At 34.9% G+C, this 8370-nt stretch overlaps 1 protein-coding gene across 5 annotated transcripts in view; it reads right to left on the bottom strand.

Moving 5' to 3' along the window:
- The window catches only part of Ncoa1 (nuclear receptor coactivator 1), a 268563-nt gene extending 260692 nt beyond the window's left edge, over positions 1 to 7871 (bottom strand). For 4 of the 5 annotated variants that reach the window (XM_019204626.1, XM_019204624.1, XM_019204628.2 and 1 more), the window contains exon 1: positions 7791 to 7867. The gene's annotated coding sequence lies outside the window, so the exon portion shown is untranslated. Of the gene's footprint in view, positions 1 to 7790 lie in introns of all 5 variants that reach the window. The other variant, XM_019204623.2, reaches the window with a different exon arrangement.
- Between the last annotated feature and the right edge of the window lie 499 nt (positions 7872 to 8370).

The raw sequence follows: 8370 nt of genomic DNA, 5'->3' as shown, positions 1-8370 counted from the left end.
ATATATTTCTTTACAGCATATATGTACTGCACATCAAACCAGTAAATTATGTATCTTGTAAAACATACACAAAATGGAAACTAAAAATTAATATTATCACAAAATAAATTTTAACATTTTATTTATCTATGACATAAAGCTTTGTGTACTTTCTAATAAATACAGTTATTAATTCTACTACTTCTGGTGACAGTAATGTGTTTGAACATGATTTATTATTTTTAATCGTGGTTCCATACTTTATAATCCTACAACTTGAGTATGATTCTAAATTCTACTCATTTTTCTAGTAACTATTTTACTTTATTTAATGATTAGAGTAGCTGAAAAACTTCATGAAAATGAAAAAAAACAAAAGAACTCCAGTACTAAATATACTGAATAAAACATGATGTTCAATTGTGATACTTCACCTTTTATGCATAGGTTTTTGCTAAATTTCAGCTATTGCACTGGTATATTTTCTGATAGCAATGTTGTTCTTACAAATTAATCAGAAGGTATTGCCTTTTTTTATATTTTCAGCTGATGGGCTCAAAACCACTAAAATACCTCTCTGAGGGCTTTTCTTTCATACAGGTTAGAAAACTTTGTATCCAAGCTCGTGTATATATAAAAAATGAATGTTAGTATGAGTCACTGTCAGCAATTAAATATACTAATGATGGAAAATACTTCCAAATATCCAAATTCAAAATCCTCTCCACAGCACTGAATTTCTTAAAGGTGGTTATTTTTGAGCCACTGTTAGGAACGTACTAGTATCTCAAAGAGACAGATGAAGTGTGTTTATTTGCTAGGTAGCATACCACTCACAGCAAAAAAAAAGTCAACCAATTTGGGACATTTGTTTTTTTGTGAAAGAATAAATCATCTTTAAGTTAGACAAGTAAGTCTTTTACCTAACAATGACCAGCTAAGCTCTAAGAAATAGTACACAAAAAAAGTAGTACAGTGACTCCCTACTGCAATACAAGCAGTACTAAGTCTACCACCATTTAAAATAACAAATCTAAAAATCCAATCACTCAAGGCCTTATAAACTTCAAAACATCACAACAGACAGAAAAGGAAGAAACTTCTTTACAGATCTCTAATATTTCTTCTATTTCTCAGATAATTTAATGTAAACTCCACTGTAAGAAACCACTACTCTAACAGCCAGGGCTATAACAGTATGCCCCCCATCCAAGGTCAAGGGTCTCTATCAGTGCCTTCCAATCAATTTCCCTTAGATGCCATCCAAATTTAAAGGATTTATCTTTAAAGGCATTCCAGTTATACTGTAACCTTCTCTGAATCACTACTAGATTAACAAAAAATACACCACAGCACACTCTATAATAATAGTTCCCTCGGTGTATTGTTGGTTAAGGGCACCAGTCAAATAACAGACAAGGCTGGAAAAAGGTCTAAAACTCTTCATGACATATCCTGCCTTAAATCCTTTTGGGGAACATTGTAGGGCATAAATAAATCATGAACTATATTGAGAGCCAGGAACTTTCAACTTGTATGACCAATCTCACTTATACAGTCAGACACATTTATACTAGGAGTATAAAATATATAAGGAGATGACATTTTACACTGAAAAGCTAAGTCCACTGCATCATCTTAAGAATGTCAGATGACAATAAACGGTTTTAAAAACAGCTACTGCTTTAAAAAGAAGTATAAAGCAATGAAAAAGATTTTGCTCTAATTTCTATTAAAAAAACATAATCGGTTTTTAAATATACATAAAAGTGAGTGAATAAGTTCCCAGTGGGTTAAGTCTTACATATTGTATCATTTCAAAACAGGGGCCAAGGATTTAGCTCAGTGGTTCTGCCACCTGCCTTGCGGGCTCAAGGACCCGAGTTCAATCCCTGGTACCAAAAACAAAAACAAAAACAAAAAAACAACCAAACAAAAACTGATGAAAATATAAAATTTTGGGTATATAACCTGCCAAGAAAAAAATCCATGTAAGCGTGGTAGCTCATGCCTGTAATCCCAGCACTCAGGAGGCTTGAGGCAGGAGGATCGCTATAAGTTTGAGACCAGCCTGGACTACATAGTGAGTTCCAGGTCAGTCTCAACTACATAGTGAGACCCTGTCTCAAAAAAACCAAAAAAAAAAAAACCCGCGTAAATTTGGAATATTGACATTTCTCGTTTTCATCTAGGTCTACATACTACATACACTATTCCCGCCATCTTTCCCCCTGAAGATCTTCCAGTGTCTTGTGACTGCATCTAGAATATCTGCTTTTCTCTACTGACTCAGATGATACTACACTCTTCCTTGTACTTTCCTCTTCATTCCTTCCTGAGTAACTCCAAGGTTTCCTGTCCTTTCTTCTTTGCTATTTAATCATCTTAAATATACTGTTCACCTCACACCACTCATATGGAAATTCTTCCTCCTTTGAAATGCTCTTGTCCACCACCAAACCCTCCATGAAACCCGCCCTGAGCTCTCTCAGATGAAAGTAATTGCTCACTCTCCCTGAATCCTTCAAGTACTACTGTTTTAGTTACTTCTTATAGCACTCGTCACACTTAATTAGTACTGTATTATAGGTATTTGTGTTTGTCTTATCACCTCTGTTAGGTCATAATCACCTTAAGAACAGGATCTCTATCTTATCATTTTACTTCCCTATCTTTGAACAGCACAGCACCTTGAACAAAATATGTACTCATATAACTACAACTTCCATGAATGATTGAGTGACTACTTAGAAATTAAATTACAGACTTCCTGTATCATCTAGAGAGGAAGGTTTGACTTAGACTTTGCAGAACAAATAACTTTTCCATGGTTTCCTCCAAATAAACTCACCAAAGTAAAACTAGAATTACAAATACAGATGCTTTCAAAATCAAGGATATTTCATCCCTCACTCAGAACATCTTCTGTTAAACAACTCAAATCTATGCTTGATACTAAAAGTATGCAAATATTTCAACCATATAGGCAAACCAAAGTTTTAAGATGTAATACATTAATGCTATTAGAATAAAATCAACCATTCAAAATACAAGTGGAAACAGAAGGAGCGGACTACTTGTTCTAAAACAAAAGAAAACACATCAAGCTTTAGCTACTTAAATACTAACAAAACTTGATAGACAGAATTTTATTGCTAAGAATCCAAAACGAACCATTCAGAGATAAGCTTACCTGGACAAAGCACTAAAGAATCAATATTACTAAAGTACAAAGGTAAGACCAGAAACAGCATGCGGATCTTAAAGTGACACTTTCATTAAGCAAGTGGTATATATATGGTTCCTTAGGTCACCAGAAAGGAATGAGACCGCAGGAGTCCCACAACACATGTATGGAACAGGAAAAAAAAAAAAGTCCAGCAAGCAAAAGGTCACATGTGGCCAGGTATGGCAAACACACTTGAAGAGAAGCCAATTTAGAGGTACAAATGTGATTTCTAGTTAGAAGTTCTGAATTCAAATGTCATTCCTAATATAAGCTATGCAATCTTAAACCATCCACTTAACTTCCCTGAGCCTTGTTTCCTCATTTCTAAACTGCTGTAATAGAGCTGGCATAGTAACTGGCTCAGCCACACAATTCAATAAATATTTGCTGACTCTGATTGAAAGCCATACAAGAAAATCAGATTTTTCTCTCCAGGCATTTTTGTAGATTTTAAAAGAATGGCATTAATTACTGATTGATATAAGTCAATTTGGGGTCAAAAAATTAAAATGCAATCTTCTTTCAATACGTATATTGAACTGGCTCTGAAAGTCCCTGTGGATACCAAAATTTGGGGATGCTCAAGTCCCTTATATAAAAGAGCACACTATTTGCATATAACCTACACATAGTCTCCTACTCATGACTTTTTTAAATCTCCTGCATACTTTAAACCTTTTAATATCTAATACAATATAAATACTAAGTAAATAGTTGTGCTGTGTTGTTTAGGAAGTAAGGACAAGAGGGAAAGTCTGTACCTGTTCAGTATGGATGTACTTTTTTCCAATATTTGAAACCCAAGGATATACCGGACCAACTGTACTCCTTTCTACTCACAGACTACTAAAAAGTTCACGAGAATTCTTAAAATTTAAAATCTCTGTAGCCAAATACATTGGCCCAAATTTAGTCTTCTAATCTGTAATATTAAAGAGATTGCCCTAAATGACTCCTTCAGGTTCCTTTACTCTAAATACTGTAGTTTCTACAATCTCAAAGATTTTCAGTCTAATGAGAAACTAACATGGAAGGGAGGTAAGGAGAAAGGAAGGGATGGAGGGAGAGAGGAAGAAATATACCACAAACAGAGTAACTGATGCTAAGGGAATAATAAAAACAAAACTACGGAAAATATAACAATTTAGTTTCTAAAGGTCAAGGGAACATAAAGAAAAGGAAATACAATTTAAATCAAGAAAATACAATTTAAAAATCAAGAAAACAAAGCAAGATATCTATCTATGGGTGCATACTTTTTTCACTTGTGTCGCACTTTATAATTTACAAAGCATTTGTGCATATGCCATTTGCAACAAATTTTCTGGAAAGGGAAATAAAAGAATCCATCTAAATGATTTACAATCTGATAAATTTGTAGTGAATCTTCACTGAAAACAATAACAGCAAATAACATTTTAAAGGGAAAATTTTCAGCATTTTATGTGTAAGATGAATTAGAAAGGCAAATGTATGCAAACAGCTATAAACCTACAAATTACAGAATTTCTGCACAGAAAGAAATGTGAAATTAGATCAATATGCTCATTTAATAATAAACTCAGGACCCCGGAGTCAAGGTGACTATCATCACTCCATGTTCAAAATGATAAGACCAGACTGTAGAACCAGAAAAGAGGAAAATTCAAAAGATTACAAAGAAAAGAATTAGAGAATGGTGATGATGGATTATCTAGTTAAATGCTCATTTATTTTTTGTTTTGTTTTGAGACAAGATCTTGCCCAGGCTGGCCTCCAACTCTGCGATTCTCCTACCTCAGCCTCCAGAGTGCTGGGAGTATAGAGGTGCGCCACCACAACTGGCTCAAAGACTCATTTCTAAAAGAAGCTTAAGCCATAACGAAGGATAAACTTGAGTTATTTGTAGGAAAACAGATGCAACTTGAGACCATAATAGTAAGTAAAATAAATCAGACACAAAAGTTTAAATAGTGCATGGTTTCTCTTACATAAGAAACCAAAACTGTAAGTAAAAAGCAAGATAAGAAATAGATAACAGGAAATAGGGAGATAGATCTTTTAGAAAAGCACACAGGATCAAGAAATGAAGGTGGGAGGAGAAAAGGGAAAGGGGGGAAGGGATTAAAAAAAGAATTAACATGTGTTACAAACATGTACCAGCTCCCCATAAGGAATATAATAATTATGTATGTACTACCAATATGTACTCATAAAAGATAAAAATTAAAAAGATAGTTTAACAAAAATAAAAGCTTCAAATTTCCCTCAAAATTATAAACCAAAAGAGCAAAACTGAAGTATAAATCTGAAAAAACTGGATAATCCAGTGTTATTAGAATTCTGATCCTCTTGATAGGATTTCATCTTAATAGGTGCGCCTGCACTTGTTTTTATCAGTTGAGTTTTTTGTTTCTAATGGTTCAGGGGCCCTTAGTAAAAGCAAACACCACTACCTTCCATCCTGAAACATAACCCAGGCAGGGGAGAGATTAGAACAAAATATTACCTAAAATAAGGGTGACTAGACTGATTAATTTCAAGTCTTCCATAACTCCTGGAGGGACTATATTTCTATTTTAGTTTAAGCTACTTATCTTTTAAATCTGATAATTATACTAAGATTTTTAAAAAGCTTATCACTTTCAAGAGTCCCAAAAATACTGTGCTGTAGATGGGTTGGGGGAGGAAACATGGGTACAACTCATCTTACTTGCGTTTATGGAATTGGACTTACGTGTTGGTGTCAGTGTCTTATAATACTCTCCCTATTCAGCTACGTATCCAGCAGAAATATAAAAGTCACTTCTACACTCACAAACCATTTTCCAGAATTAGGCTACAGAAAAAATCTGCACAACCATAATTTAAGTAACAAAGAATGGTACCCAGTTGCCACTAGGCTATTTTATTACCTCTAATACCATATTGTAAAAGAAAGACACGGTTTACCTACCTAAATTATAAAGGGAGAAAGGAAAGTTTCAAATGCCCAGACTTCACTTCTAATGGTAAGAAAAAGATTTGAGACCATGAGGCCTATCCTCAGTGGCAAAAAAAAAAAAAAAAAAAAAAAAAAAAAAAAAAAAAAAAAAAAAAAAAAAAAAAAAAAAAAAAAAAGAAAGAAAGAAGCAAAGAAAAAGTCCTTTTCTTCAATCTAACTAATCTATCCAATGGGTAAGAAAGTTATACAAGATGAGAGAAATCTATATGGTTCTGCAGTTCAGATTGGATACACGGATCTTTCCTTCAATTCCTGAAACACAAGTACTTCAACCAACACAAACCCGTCTCAGCATCTAGTATTTGCAGGTAATATAGAAAGGCACCCACCACACAATGTTTTTGGACTTCTGCCAGGAAAGCAAAAGAAGGCCCTCTGAGAATTCCTGTGATTATCATATTTAGAGGGCGAAATCACTGCCAAGATAATAATGAGCATCCTGGGAATCTCCTATGCTCTCTGACTTAGGGGACTCTACTCAGTATTGTGTACCTGTACTGACCTCCCATCCGTAAAATAAAAGTTAAGTTAGGCCACATGGCTTAAGACCAACCAGTCCCATATAATATGCAACATAATATTCAAAAAATGCAAGGTCCTTGGGAGATACAGCAAAAAAGACAAACTAACATAAGTAGTTTATACTACATAAGTAGTAGAAGTAGTACCTCTCTAAGAGAAGGTACATGAAATTCATGACAACTGAGTAAGGAGAACTAAAATGTCCTTGAAAAACAGTTAGAAATCACAGTCTGGTATAAAGTCTTATAGAAAAAAGGATTTTCAAGGGATACCCAATACTCTGTCCCCACTCCACCTCAAAGCACCTCTAGAGGACCCTCACCACTCACTCAACGTTTAGTTCTAGCGACGACGGCTCACTGGACTAGCAGAGTCAAGAGGACATGCAGAGAACATTCTACCCTGGGAACAGCATCTTTAAATTATTTGGACTTTTTCATCACCTTGCCCTATAGAGTAAAAGCATGAAATTTTGACATTTCCACAATATACACCATTCAGCATCACAGTAACCCCATGCTCTGCCCACCCAAAGATTAACACACACACAGAAAACAGGAACTTCAGGAAAAAATAAAGTTTGACCCTAGACCCCCTTAACAGTTAAATGTCTTAAGTAGTAGCAGTATCTTTATATCACTCCCACTTCATGTTACCCTTATAGCTTCCTGGCAAAAGCAAGTTCTTGGGATTATACAAACTGCTGCTTCTGTTTCCAGCCCAAATTTTCTAGAAATGAAACCCTGGAATGAGGGAGAATGAAAATAAATGCTGGCAGAAAGGGAGGAAAATGCATTGTCTATGTAATCCTAGTTTAAGTCGAACATTTACCATTAGTTCCATCAAGGACTTTTTGTCAATAGTACTGCTTAGCCAAAAATGCAGTCTAAAACATTCCTTTGGCTTAAACCACACCAAATGAGCAATTTAATAGATACAATCCTGTAGATTTTCTCAGAAATAAGAGCTTAACTATAAACTACGTAGAATTCAAGTATTTCACCTCATAAAGTTCAGTGTGGGTTAAAGTGTAATACATGAGAGGCGCAAAATGTCTACAGAAATCAAATACAGTACCTGTTCTTATAACCAGATTCCTCTATTTTCTCTTCAAGCTATACGGATCCTACTCATCCCTTTTGGATCCACTGCTCCTGAAGTATAAAGTCCAAATAAGTAACGGAGAGAAAATGCTGCAGACATTAGTTCACAAAACCAATTTAGACCTTGCCACAAAGTACAGGAGATAAAAGAGAAACATTTCCATTTTGTCTAGTTTTGACAAATTACTGAAGGAGCGCCTACTTATTAAGATGAATCAAACCCCATAACTACCTTTAACCCCAAAATATTTCTAGTTCAAGAGCCAAAAGACCCAAGCATATGAGCAAATACTTTCTTTTCCCATTATTCCCAACATGAAGAAATCCGACCCCTTTCCTACTACATCACAGCTTCTGTGAAACTAGCTGAGAGGCCCTTTTGGCCAACTTTTCTCTTTTCTTTTCAACTAACCTCCAACCAATTCCAAAACAGGAGACAGACCTCAAATAAATTTAACCCCCGAAATGCACCCCTGCAACTGTACAACATAATCTAACCTTCAGGGCAATACTGTTTTACACAGACACTTGAAGATTTCTTCATCACTGAACTG

Source organism: Fukomys damarensis, unplaced genomic scaffold, assembly GCF_012274545.1.
Source record: "Fukomys damarensis isolate Sample0158 unplaced genomic scaffold, DMR_v1.0_HiC HiC_scaffold_2, whole genome shotgun sequence".
In the NCBI taxonomy this organism is placed as follows: Eukaryota; Metazoa; Chordata; class Mammalia; order Rodentia; family Bathyergidae; genus Fukomys; species Fukomys damarensis.
This window is presented reverse-complemented; position numbering and strand designations above follow the sequence as displayed.